The sequence below is a fragment of the Platalea leucorodia genome, assembly GCF_965183815.1.
Source record: "Platalea leucorodia genome assembly, chromosome: 7".
NCBI lineage: Eukaryota > Metazoa > Chordata > Aves > Pelecaniformes > Threskiornithidae > Platalea > Platalea leucorodia.
This window is the reverse complement of record NC_138829.1, coordinates 36,365,756-36,380,748: the sequence shown is the minus strand read 5'-3', so window position 1 is coordinate 36,380,748 and position 14,993 is coordinate 36,365,756.

The following is a 14,993-nucleotide window of genomic DNA, read 5'->3' as shown; positions in this document are numbered from 1 at the left end:
TGTTTCATAGTTTTCTGTGGACAAAACCACAACTCACAGTTTTAAGTGGCAGTTAAACCATTAGCACCAGGTCTGTTTGTACTTTCTAAATTTGGGTTTGCTTACCTCTTCCATACTGTGTTCTCATACACCTTCTCCAGGAGGGTCACTTGGGGTTTTGTACTATGTTGTTATAGGAAGAACTGCCTTTTTTTTTGTTTTTTAAGTTTCTTTTCCAAACATGTCTCTTCAAGTGTTAGTAGCAGTCAAATTAATGAAATGCAATCTTCCTGTGTAGAGTCAGAAATAAGTGCTGTAGCAAAAATGAGCTTTCCAGCTTTTCCTTTATACATATTCTGGTACTGGTTCTAAAGTAAGTCTTACTTCACTGAGAGAAAGAGAATACTGCAAACCTTAGACACAGAGTGATAATACCACATTATGGTGCTCTGAACAGTTACGGACACAAAAATTAGAAAATAAAACAAAAGGAGAATAGCTAGAGTTTTTCCAAAAGTCATCAAAATATAAACAGAAAAAAACCCTAGAAAGTTATGTGCAAGAAAGACCTAGCAGCAACAATAAATAGCAGATTAGACATGAATTTTATTAAGTAAAACCCCAGGATTTTCATTATGGACGTCAAAATCTTGTCATTGAGCAAAAGTAATATTCCTCTGAATGTAGTTTTAGTGCAGCCTTACTGTACGTATTATAATCTGTCCTGACATTGAAATTACATGAAAATACGAAATTCCAAAACCTAAAATAGCAGTGATGAGAAAAGTAAAAGTAAAGGAATAAAATAAATATGTATCATAGAATTCAGTTTAAGCAATCTCTGTCCAACTTAGTTTTCTGTAGTAATAACGAATTACACAAGAGGGAGCTGTGATCTGATAAATATATCAAAACTCTTCATGTCAAATATTTTCCATTCAGTATTCACGTAAGAAAAAACACATGATGATAGTTTGTGCTGTATTTTTTTCCAAAAAAAGTGGTGAAGGTAATATTTTTACATTTTGCAGAAGATATTTAAAGCCACAGTATTATCTAGTAATTTTTTCAAAAATATTTGTCAAATATTTTAATATCCTTTAGGCGACTATTTTAACATATTTCCGCTTTATTTACGGGTAGGGACTGGAGCAGAAAAATTACTTTGCAAATAAGAATTAGGCATCTCATTTTGGAACCAGTTGTAGCATCCCCACTCAAATCTATTACACTCTTTCAAACATGAGTTAGAAAAAATAAAGTAAACAGCTATTTGGCTACTCTTTTACCCCCACAGAATTGTCTAAGAATTGACATGCCGAGCTTCTGGCATTTTAAATAATTCTAATTTTCAGAGGCTATGGGTGAAATCCTGTCTGGAATGAAGTAAATGGCATGACTCTCTTGTCATCAGGAGGGCCAGGCTTCCATTCCTTTTCGCATCCAGCATGTAATACACAAACGTGTTTGTACACACACACACAGAGGCACTCTTTTGCACTATCCATATATAGATACGTGTTTACATTTTGGGAGGAAAAAAAAAAAACATAAGCACCTACATTTAGTGTGGCATTTTGTGAATTTTGGAAGCTACTCCAGAAATGAGAGCTTTAAAAAAGAAGTCAAATGTTTACTGATAGTCTCATTTCAGTAACCACTCAGAACCGTCAGTGGTCAAACTAACGAGAAACTCAGCCAGAGGAAGCAGAAACAAGCTACTTCAACAAGCAGCGTAACATCATGAGGAGTATGGAAAACAGACCTTACCCCAAAGTACCCCTCCCTGAACAAACTCAGAACTTGGTGGGAAAGGGTGTAGGTATCCCTCGTTCTGGCAATACAAGGGCTGGTTTTGCCTTACTTCTTCAACCGAACCAGCTGAGGGCAGAAAGATCATAAGGGCAGATCACGAAAAAGAAAGATCATGAGGGCAGAAAGCCAGACCATACCATCCAGGAGAAACCCTGAAAAGTAGCTGCACAAGGGACGTTTACGCATTGGTGTCCTCAGAGTCTGACTACTGGTACAGTTTATTCTGAACAGCCTTACTCATTCTTGTCTCTTCCTGGCTTTCTCTCTTAATGAGGAATTATTTACTCGAATTCCCAGTTGTCATCTCTCTGTGCTGTTCAGCCTGCCTTTACGTTAGTTTGTCCCTTTTCCATCTCCCTCTCCCTCTGCTGCTTTGTCTTGTCTTCAGTAAATACTTTTGCACAGGACTGACAGTGCTGGGGGGGATCAGTCTCATGCAACGGTGTCCCTACTTGCAGCCATTCAGAATTATGTCAGAAGAAAAAAACATCTGGATACTCTGAATACCTTCAACATTTAAGGTTAACTATATCCCCTACCTCTATGAGTAGCTTGATGAAAACTAATTCCAGATCAAGAAAATAGTAAGGAAGAGCATTTAAAGTGTATTTGAAGTGGGAAAATAAGGTTAGAAAGAGTGTCTTCCAAACTGACATTCAACATGAATTTCCTCTGAACCATGGTTTGAGAATAGAATAATTCTATTTAACCCATGTTTCATTTGGGTTATGAATTTGGTCTCAACTTACTGTCTTGTCACCTCAGGTTTTTGAAGAGACTATTGCAGAAAATTAGATAATACAATCTTAAAACCTTAGTATCAATTGTATAAATTGTTAACTCTACATCTGAGTTTGCTCCATGTACAGATTTCTTGGGGACAGATTATCAAAGCTAACTCATTCAAATTTGAATATTCCACATTAAGAATCATCAGTATTTTGTCTGAAATATTCTAAAACTTGATTTTGTGAAAAGTAGTAATTGAATTTGTTTTTTACATTCACTAGTGCTGTAGTCAAATAAGTTTTTCTACTGAAATTTTGGGACTGCTCTCAGAGAACAGCAGTATACAGCATGCCTTTCCTCCATTTACTCTGCAAGACCACATGTTTGAAGGAACGGAGGAATCACCATGTGAGGGAAAAGATACCTGCATCTCTAATTTACGTAGGTGAAACTTTGGAAAAGCATGAAGATTTCATAGGCAGATTCTAACATATATAATGCTAGGATCTTGAGTCAGTGACTAAACTTCCATGCTTATTGCACTGAGGAAGCATTTTACCTATTTTTCTTTGGGGCTGGAGACTGTACTTCTGATACCTTCAAGTGCTAATTAGAATAAATCAATCAACTATGAGAAGGCTTCAAGTTCACCACATCATCTGTAACTCTGCTAGAAAATAAAAAATCAGAAAATGACTGAAAGTAACAAGATATGTTGATTAGGCTGAGAAATTTGAAAAATTCCTTTTACCGCACTAGAGGGGAGAGACAATTTTTTTGAAGCCACATACTGTCTTAGAAACCAGCATGAGAAATTTAAAGAGTGCTTCTGATTCAAAGCAGCTTAGCTACTGATAATACCACACTGGTCAACTCAACTCAATGTAGACACTTTCTGTTTTAAGTGCTTGATATTTTCAAGCATGGCTGAAGCTAAGAGTTTATACTTGACACTGTGTATGACATTTTGCACTTATAATACATTTAATTTTATCTTTAACACTAGTAGGAAGACTGTTCTCTCTTTTCTGGTTTTCTCTCACTTCCAGTTCTTGTGCTTGTGTGGTTGAATGGTCTGAAACTGGCAATTTACCTGTGACAGAACAATTTAACAACTAGATGTGCAATCTTCACCCATTGTTTTTGACCCTAAAGCACAGAATTTAAAATAAAAGGTGATGTCCTTCTCTAAGAAGGACAATGTTTTAAGCTGTTCCTCAATGCAGAATATTTTCTGGTAAAACCAAAACATTGATCTGTACATCAAGCTGCAGGATCTACCTTTAAAATAAAAGCAGAGTTGAACAAGCCATCTACCAGACACAGACTTCCACATCTGCTCCTTAAACCACAGCTGACTTCGTGAGTTAAAATATAGATTGATACAACCATAACATACTTAGAATAGTTATAGATTTGTATTTTATTGACATCATAGACTGTGGGACAGCTTAAGCAACATGTAAGCAAAGTGGACCAACTGGTGGTCTGCTCAAGATGGAAATAATAAACGAAGACTAGTAACATTCACCCCAGTAGCTTGCAAATATGGCATTAGAAGTTAAAAGATATAAGAAGCAATTGGTTTCCTTCCTAGGTTAGTAGTAACATTAAAAAGAACAGAGGTACCTAGAAAGACGAGAGTCAAAATTGAAAGGCGGGAGTTGCATTCTCCAGTTTAAATAAGGTTTATTTAACAGAAATCTGAAAGGTAAAAGGAGGCTAAAGCTAACACAGAAGTTGATGATGCATATTTCCACCTTAATGTATGTGTATGACAACTGGGAATCTGGAGGAGGACCCAAGTACCTAAATACATCCAAAGGCCCAGGAAAGATTTCCCAGAATTCAAACCACTGTCCTGGAAAGCATGCTTTTCTTTAACAATACTAGAAAAAAAAAAACGTAAAAGTTTTAGTAGTTCTACAAATAGTAGCCTATAGTAGATAGAAAAAACAGTCAGTGCTTTGTTGATGTCCTAGGCAATATTGATAATTCAGGATAAGTAGCCTCAGGGTGGATAATCTTTTACCCTCATTCAATTTTCCTAGAGTGCTCCATTTCTCAGAGAAGATACTCATAGCAGTCTTTTGTTTCTATTCAGGATAGCAACTCTATGCTTAGGCTTTTATTTTCAAGATATACAAAGAAAAAACAGTTTGAAAGCCTGGCATGATAGATTTATTAAATAACAATTTAAAATAGTTTCTAACTTTTGTTTTGGATGTTTTTTTTTCTTTTTTCTTTTTTCTTTTTTTTTGGGGGAGGGGGCGGGGGGCAGGGGTGGAGGTTTTATACCCAGTATTTTAGACTTGAAAAAGAGCCTGAGTTCTTAAAGGCTTCTCTGGGTTTTTTCCCACCTATACCAGATGGTCTTACAAGAGCTATTATCTACAAACCTGGTCTAAGGATATAGGTGGGACAATGACAGTTACCCTGCCACTGGTGTATAGAAATGCTTTTGTTTCTTTATATCTTGCAGAGATACAAGCTTATTTGGAAATCTGGGTCTTCGCTGCTGCTGCACCTCTTCTTGCATCGGCAAAGATTGCAGACTTCCCCAGCAAGTTTTCAAGGCATCTACTGCCAGTCTGCTTGCAGGGACAACAATAGCTTATTCAGTCTGAAGTAAGGTCTTCAGGGCAGAGCAAAATGGTAATTACTTCCCTTTCAGAGGAAAGGAAAAAAGAAAGAGAAAAAAAAGGGAAGAAGGGTGCAGTACCATTCATTTAATGCTGCTATCAGACAAAAAACCTGCAAACCTTAATAGTTTCTTCTAACCAAGTCTGAATGAAGGGTCTCTAGTGGCACTCAGAAGAAAAAAACAAACATCTCTTCCTCTCACTTCTCACCCTCCATTTTCTTTTCAAATTCTACTTAATACAAGCTCTTTTTTCAGCACATCCCGTTCACAACTTTCCTGGTAGGTAAAGGAGAAATTGATTTTTTAAATCAAGTGGCTCTCCCTAATATCTTGTGAATCCTAGAACTTAGGGATAATACTCAGGTAATAGAAATTTTAATTTCCTTTTCTCAACTCCATGCAAGTAGAGACTGCATTTAGAGGATTATGGAATGTTTCTGGTAGGATACTTTAATTTTGAAGTAATAAGTAGTTAATTCATTGAAGGATTGGAAATTTTATATCCAAGGTAGAATCCAGGTTTTTAAAAACTCTCTGTGTCAAGAATTCAGTTTATTTGGGTAACAGCTATCTTAGAATACAATTGTGTGACACTGACTTGAGCTGTAAGGGAAGGAGATGCTAGGCTTTATGAGGTTATTAATGGAGTCGAGTCACTGAACAATTTTGTCAGTATTTGCTATGCAGAGAAATGATTTCCCATCAACTCTCAGGAAAGAGTGATGGGTTGTGTATTTTTCTGGTTTTGCATAAGACTTTCAAGTGTCTTATGTCAGTTATATTTGTACCATAGTTCAAGAGATGTATCTTCCCAGTTCTCACTTCAGTTGGAAAGATATGGATGCATCACCTAGTTAGCTTGAAAAATGAACCAAAGGCAGTATGGTTTTGCGGTGGTTTGGCCCTGGCTGGATGCCAGGTACCCGCCAAACCCGCTCTATCACTCCCCTCCTCAGCTGGACAGGGGAGAGAAAATATAACGAAAGGCTTGTGGGTCGAGATAAGGACAGGGAGAGGTCACTCACCAATTACCATCACAGGCAAAACAGACTCAACTTGGAAAAATTAATTTAATTTCTTACCAATCAAATCAGAGTAGGGCAATGAGAAATAAAACCAAATCTTAAAACACCTTCCCCCCACCCCTCCCTTCTTCCTGGGCTCAACTTCATTCCCGATTTTCTCTACCTCATCCCCCCCGAGCAGCGCAGGGGGACAGGGAATGGGGGCTGCGGTCAGTTCATCACACGTTGTCTCTGCCGCTCCTTCCTCCTCAGGGGGAGGACTCCTCACACTCTTCCCCTGCTCCAGTGTGGGGTCCCTCCCACGGGAGACAGTCCTCCATGAACTTCTCCAATGTGAGCCCTTCCCACAGGCTGCAGTTCTTCACGAACTGCTCCAGCGTGGGCCCTTTCCATGGGGTGCAGTCCTTCAGGAACAGGCTGCTCCAGCGTGGGTCCCCCGCAGGGTCACAAGTCCTGCCAGCAAACCTGCTCCAGCCTGGGTTCCTCTCTCCATGGGTCCACAGGTCCTGCCAGGGGCCTGCTCCACTGCAGGGTCTCCAAGGAGTCACAGCCTCCTTTAGGCATCCACCTGCTCCAGCGTGGGGTTCTCCACAGGCTGCAGGTGGGTATCTGCTCCACCATGGACCTCCATGGGCTGCAGGGGCACAGCCTGCTTCACCATGGTCTTCACCACAGGCTGCAGGGGTATCTCTGCTCCGGCACCTGGAGCTCCTCCTCCCCTCCTTCACTGACCTGGGTGTCTGCAGGGCTGTTCCTCTCACGTATCCTCACTCCTCTCTTCTCTGGCTGCAATTGCGCAGTTCTGCCCCCTCCCCTCGCTTCTTAAATCTGTTATCCCAGAAGCGCTACCACCATCGCTGATGGGCTCGGCCTTGGCCAGTGGCAGGTCCGTCTTGGAGCCGGCTGGCACTGGCTCTATTGGACATAGGGGAAGCTTCTAGCAGCTCTCACAGAAGCCACCCCTGTAGCCCCCCACTACCAAAACCTTGCCATGCAAACCCAATACACGTTTCTTCTCTGAAGGGATATGGTTTTGATCCACTCATGCTGAGAATGCATTACTGATACAACGCATTCATTCTGAAGACCTATGTTTCTAGAGTTTAAGGCTTAATAAATCTTCCTTGGGAGGAAATAAAAGCTTCAGACTGGTATAATTCTGTATATGGAAAGGAATTTAAGATTCCTCTTATGTTACTGCACATTTATAGAATACTTGAGATCAGAAGGGCTTCACAAACTATAGGTAGGACTCAGCTCACCTGCTGAAATCCTCAGGCAGTTGAAAGTACAAAGGCATTGACTTGGGCAGACCCCAAGGCAAAGTTAGATGGGACATTAAGCATCATGTCTTGTGTCATGGAACTTGTCACAAATATTCCAGAAGGACAAGATTTTAATTTTTCATTGTTGCCTTAGCAAATTGTTATCACATTGTGAAAGTAGTGACTCAGAGGCAAAATGCCTTATTTATGTATTTATGGCAACACATTAGTTTTCATAAATTATCATAGAGTTTAAAGCCAGAAATGACTCTTAAGATTGTCTAGTCTGACCTCTTGTACATCACAGTCCAGCAATTTATGTACTAAGGGTAACAACTGATGGTTTGACAGTTTTTCTAATGGGAGAATGATGTGTGTTTGACTCTCTTGGGCACAAAAAAAGTGAAAATTGCATTCCTTGGCAAATGCTGTCACTGTTATGAAATTGTATAAAAGATGGGTATAAGCCTCTCCTCCAGCTACACAGATAATAAAGCAAGAATCTGAAACTCCATTTTATAGTCTACCCAGTCCTATAGGCCTATTTTGAGGAAGCCTGTTAGATCATTACTGGAGGAAGGTTTAGACTAAGGAACTAATTTCTGAATTTTAGACAACCTTTGATATGAGGTAAAGTAGAGGGGAAAAAATGCCTCTTCTTCTGGCACATCTTCTGGGCAGGTTCATATTCTAGATGCCTTGAGAATATCAAAATCAAAGAGCAGGAAGTTTAGATACTTCTAGTCCTGGGTGGAAGCTGAGTGGGGTTTTAAAGTTGCTATTTTGGACTTGTGCCTACAGTGGGATCTCAGATGGAAAGCAGCTGCCCAAGTCTCATGTGAGGCACCCAAAGCTTTAGTCAGATATGCCATAGCATGTTTGAAGGAGGAGCTGTTCTGAAATCTTTAGAAGTTTAACTCCAGACCCAAATCTTGATGTTTTCGCTCCTGAGTTTTGATCTCTCCCTTTCAATCGGTGTGGGAAGGAGAGATGGTAAAGCAAGCTGTGTATGGGAAATTAAAATGAGAACAAAAGCCTGTCCAAATTATGCAACAAGGATCATTATGCTATAAAATTGCTCTTCAAATGTGGCTGTCATTGAAAGATATTAAGATTTCAACGGTTATTTTCTTGATGAAGACTTAATTTCTTGCATAAAAAGGTTTTTAAGCTTAAAGCTGTGCCTACACAATTAGTGTCCTTTGGTTTTTGGAATGTTTGAAGGGTGCTAAAGGATTTGAATGTTATAGAAGTATTTTTCGTCACTACAGATCAGTTGTCTCAAACTACTTTCACAACAGCCTTGTAATTTAAACAATTTACGAATGTAATGTATCGCTAGATACAATGATCACTAGATCATTTTGCAATGGAGTGTATGTAGTTTTAGGAACTCAGTGCAGGCTTGAAGATCGCGGTGCTGTATGTAGGGCTAGAGTTGGGGCTGGACAAAAACAAGCAGTAACTAAATTTCATCTGCCAATTCAAAGGAGAACTTTACTGGAATACAGCAGAGAACAGAAGCCACAGATGCCCTTTTCTAACCCCATTTTCTGTTTCTCTTGTGGAATGGGGTTTTCCTGTGTGCAGTGAGGCAGAAATAAGCTGTTTTAATGTACCAACAGTGAGAGTGTTTGAAGAAATAAAATCTGTAGATAATATTCATGATGGCATTGTTGTTTAGTTTCATAGACTGCATAGTGATGTACATGTCACTGGAGGGCTCTGCTGTGCGTATCTGTAGTCAAAGTGCACTCTTTGGCCTAGGAACAACCACCTGATGTGTAGTTTTACGCAAACTTATTTTGAAAAGCACACACAGGCTTTCCTTCCTCAGTTTTCCCTGAGGAAAAGTAGTTTTCACTCCTCACTCCCTGAGGAGTGTAGCTTTTTCTACACTCATCAGTTACTTAGTTGTTCGTTGTGGGGTTGTTGTGATACCCCAGTGCTTGGGATGGGAAATCTGGCCCCTGTTTCTAACTCTGTCTTTCTCCTGCTGTGTGGTCCTGGGCTCCTCTTAAACCTCCACCTGTAAAAGGCTCTCTGCCTACTGAATGTTTAAAGGATTATTCTGTGGGTTTATTTAATATACACCCCCAATTCTTTTTCCATTCTTTTAATCTTTGGAGTTGCTTTAATCTAATTTCTTTATACAAAATCACTTTTTTTTTCACTCCAGTAGAAAAGGTATTTGTATATGAACATGAATATTCACTGTTATTTTTGTTACTTCTTTCTTTCCCCTTCCCTTTCTTTTTACACATTTATATTACAGATGTGCCTGCTGGACTTTTAGCTAGCATTTTAGCCTCCCTATGCTAGATGCTACATAAATCCAGTAAGAGACAGGACCTATTAAGAAAAGCTTGGAATCAAAATAAACCAGGCAGCATGTATTATTAGGTAGAAGAGGCACAGATCAATGATATGGCTTGTCTAGGAATGTCAGGCTAAATACAGAATCCAGGTCTCTTGAAATTCAGTCCCACTAACCACCCACTGACCTATGCAATCTCTTTTTTTCATAAAGCATCAGTAATTCTAACTGGGTAGATACAGTGGTACTGTGTGACTTAGACATACATTTCTCCTATATGGCCCGATCCTGTTACCTTTGTAATAAATACAAAGACTTCTAATGGCTATTGAGTCCAGCTCATATTGAAGAGCAAATCAGTAAAGGGAGCATACCTTCAAATAGGCTTACGCAAACAGTTCAACCAATGCACCAAGAACATTTTCACAAGTCAGGACTGGTTAGTAAATATGATGGAGAAAAAACTAAACAGACCTCGATTTAGACAATGGTGACTGTTTTAAGACACCACAGTATAACTTCTTTATCCCCCATTTTTGGATCTGAATAGTCTACTGACAAGCTTTTAGAGAAAACCAGACACAAACATGCAGCATTATTGTAGGTGGCAGTAGTAAGGTCACATTTATTACTCTTCTTTTCATTACAGTTACTTTTACAAATAGCACTGACATCTCACTGTCATAAGGGTTATACGTGAATGTAGTTAGAAACAGTCTTGTTACCTACAAAGCCACAGTCCTGAAACCTCTTACACATATAGATACCTTTCTATTATTTGTGGGTGCATCTTAATCCATTTCACAGACTCAGTGTGTTGTGAGTGCAGAGAAGCTCAGGTCAGCTTTCTGTGGGTGACTATGGGAACTGGACCTCTGCAGTGTAGGCATGTCTGGTGCAGCCATATGTGACCCTGCCTCGGGGGACGGGTTTGTCACTTGGGAGTGGCACCACCCAACCGTGGCTCCGCAGCATCCCTTGCTGATACACATGTATGTGGCATGTCTCCTTGTGTGAGCCTGCAGGCTTTTGAAACTGTCTGCACTTCACAGCTAAGCATTCTTCAATGCTTAATCTTTTCTTTATTACATCTCATCATATATTCTTCTAGCTTTATTACCTAAGTATTGTATTATGTATGTTTCAACTGTGTTGTCTCATTCCTCATCATCTTACATAAATGAAAACTAACCGTACTGAATGTTAATATAGTTGGCAATCCTATTAAAATAAACTTGAAATTTCATGTAGTAAAACTGTTATTTTACAGGATTAGAATTAAGTGTCTGCTCATCTATTATTTTCAATTATTTTAGAAGAAAACGTAAAAGATGACTGAAAGACACTAAATACATCGAGAAGGAGAACTTAAAAGAAGGCAGCAGCTCAAAAGAAAAAAGAACAGAAAAGTTTCTTGAGACAGCTAGCGAAAGAGGCAAATAAGAACCTACTGCTGTATACTTAAATTTCCTCCGTTCTTCGTGATCTCTGGAATTTTGCATTGTTTTTAACATGACATTTCCAAATATCTCAATTTTCCAAATTGCCATATTGGACTTTTTCCACAGCTTTATTCTACTAGGCAAACTAGTTCTAACTATGTATATATAGCTATTTTTACATATATGTTATTTATATGTTATTTTTAAATTTGTTTTATTTTTAGTTACTTACTTTTGCTCCTAAAAATACACATAAGATCATCACTCATCTAGGAAATGCAGAAGTTCTTCTGTTTTTTTTGTCTCATGACTACCCATAAGTTTAGATTCTTACTGCAGCTGAAAAAAATTACCTGCCTTCCACTTGAAGGCATTCACACTGGTGTCAAGATGTGTCAAGATCTTTTACTGTGCCACCTCCAGTGAAAGACTGTCAAGCTGAAAACGCTACATGTCATCCTAGCTTCCCACACTACATCCAATTTTAATTTACTCTTAAATTGCCACAATACCTTGTGAGTATTGTATTCTATCAAGTAAATGTTTATAATGCAGGTTTCCTTCAAAAATAAAAAAATAAAGGAATACAGCAAAATAAAGAAATACTGCACTTTTCAGATTGTGGTATTTGTAACTGTTTTCAGCAGAAAGGAAAAGTGAAAATCAGACAATTCCAATAGAAACAGACTATGAATTGTACATGCTCTCGGAGGAAATTTTGCCAGGAATGGAAGACTGGCATCCACCAGTTCCAGTGTCACAGCTGCAGGACTGCTCTTCCCCTTTTCAAATTAGACAGTTTTCCCTTTACCAGTCAGATACTTCTTTAAATAACCTACATCGTGTAATCCTCAAACAAGGAAAACTTCCCTTGTTCATGTTTTAGAGGAAACAAAGTTATTAGCATATTATTGGAGAAGCATATTATTTCTTCCATTTGGTTTCAATCGTTCATAAGTATACAAGCTCTCAAGACAGCTAAATGTAGAATAAACAAAATTATTGGAATGTGAAGAAATTCTCATTTCAGTAATTTCTACATCCATTTATTTATAGCTGTATGAGATATTTCCAGGTAGCTATTGAGATACTTAACTCTCTCCATTGACTCTGCACAAAACTATCCGTTTAAAAACCTGCAAAGATCAAACAATTCCTATGTTCGTTATGTTAGCTGCAGAAAAACCACCACCTCGAAGCTGATTTCCTGCTTGAGAAACCATAAGCTAATTGCAGAACAAAAGGTACGTTTTGAGAGGTCCTCCACTTTCAGCAGTTACTGCGTTAAAGCGTACTGATGCAGAGCAGCTTGTAAATATTTTGCATGTTCTGTGAAGAAGACATTCTGGTTGATGTATGCTGTTAATACTGCTGGATGTGATGATATAGCATGAAGCAAAGCAAGCTGCATCCTTTAGTGTCAAAATTTTCAGTTTCCGCTGCTCCAAAGAGCATGTACTTGGGTAAAGAGTAGGCAGCTGCTTTTCTTTCAGTCAACTGTCATCTTTACCAAGTCACTTTCCACCTGCTGCTTTTCTGAAAAATTAAAATCCTTCCCACTCTTTTCAAGTCAGTTACCAAGATTCAAACCCATGGTGCCAGGATAATGTCTGTTACATGACTGACAAGGAAAAGAACAACGTGAAGAGAGCAACAGGTAACTTGTGGTACTTAGCAGACTGGTTTTGTGGTGTTTTTTTTTTTTTTTTAATTAAAATATATTCATTGATATTTATTATTTATTTATTGTCTGGTGATGACGACTCCTAGTTTTCTACTCATTTTTCAAAGCCAAATGTTCAGTGTATTTAATGTCCAATTTAAACTCAAGTTTTTCCATAATTAAAATGATTATGATTAATTAATGAAAATAGCTTAGACTTTAACACCTTAAAAACCCACATTTTCAGAAAACAGCTTCATTATCTTAGGTATTCAGCTTCTAAAAGTATTTAGGCAATACTGTGTTCAGTGTTGCTACGCTTGTGTGACGTTGATGAGAGTGTCATTTCTGAGATACAATAGGATACCCTTAAACCCAGACCTTATAACTGTCCACATTAAAGGTCTCTTAATCTAATCCCCAGGAATTTTGCTTCATGCCAGGGCCTGAAGTCAGTCGTGTGGCTCTGCCAAGCTCCCCCTGTCTCCTCCCCACTGTGTGTTTGAATCCTGTCTGTGTGTGAAGGGCTTGAGCACCGGAAGCCAAGCAGAAGTAACTCCACGGCTTGCTGGTTCTGGCTTCCCATCCATCTGCACTTCATTTGCCGCACCTCTGAAATACAGTCCCATGATGGAGGCACACGACTGCTTCACAGGGCAGGGGTGGCTCTATCAGCATTACATGGCCAACCGAGGGACAGGGTACAAAGACAAAGTGCACACATGAGAGAAGAAAAGGGGTTGCAGGGCTTCAGGTGTTGAAAATGATCTCACCGGCAGTTAGCAGAGTCAGAGTGTTATAGTTTAGCTTCTACCACTAAGACCTGGGCCCCTAAGTTAAATGTATTTCATTAAGTTGGCTGGAATAGTACTTAATAATTAAAAGAAGGGCCATAGGATTTTAGGAGCTGTTTGAATTTAAATGCCATTTTGACTGATTATCTCAAAATATCTAGGAGCTGATGCACAGCAATAGTCAGCACTAAGAATAACTGCTGTAGTCACTAATGGGCACCCCCAGAGACCTGCATTTGCCAATCAAGTGCAGAGAAAACTGAAATATCCAGAGTGACTGGCACTTTTGAAAACAAAGTCCAGATGTAGATTTAAGGTTTTAAATGCTCTGATCTCATCCATTTCAAGATTTTCAAAACTTACGGGTGTGCATATGAAAACGCTTCTCATCCATTATTATCAGCACTCTCTTGGTTTTCCTGGTTCTTACTGATTACTAATTAACTTGTAAATCAACAGCAACTCCATTAAAATCCTTCTGGCTTTGTAGCATTCTAAGTGGTCTAAGACAAAATAAAATACTATCTAAATATCTTTCTTTAAATTTATATAAATATATATTTTTTATACACATATATAAGCATTTCAATATAAGCTAAACAAAACTCATAAAATCTTGATTAAATAACTGGAGACTTTAATATTGTACAACCATGATTTTATAGAAGTTATAACACAGCTTTGATACCTATATAACTTTTGCTATGGAACTAATAGGGTTGTTCACATGGATGAACATTAGACACCTACTATCAGTAAAGTCAAGTAAATTGGTTTACATTAACCAGGTAGGAGCAGAACTTCAGTATAGTCCTTATTGGCCTAGAAAAATATAACTCTTAGATGAAGATCTCTGTCAAGCGATGCAAAATTTGCACATTGTACAATAAGCAGAGATAAATTAGGATCTTCATTCAGTTCTATTGCAAATGTTTATCATCATGGATATTTCACTATAACAAGTGAATTCCTTCTATACTTTTTGTATAGCAGCTTTCCGTCTAAAAGTTCAAAATATCACAAATGACATGTGCCACTCTTGTGGAAATCCATCCTTCCACAAAACTAAGGGTTGGCAGCAAGACTGGTGTAAATATTTTGTTGGGGTTTTTTTAGACATTAGAAAAGTCTGGCTTCCCTTCTTATCCTTTGAATCTTGCAATTGGCAATTATTTATACTTTGCTGACAGGACAATCCAATAGAGCTCCTAGGATGATGAAAGGAATAAAGTCATGTATTGCAAGGGGAGACTAAAAGAACTGGCTTGTGTGGAAAAAAAGAATGTCTAGAAAGGCATTAGTTAAAGAAACCCTCCAGAG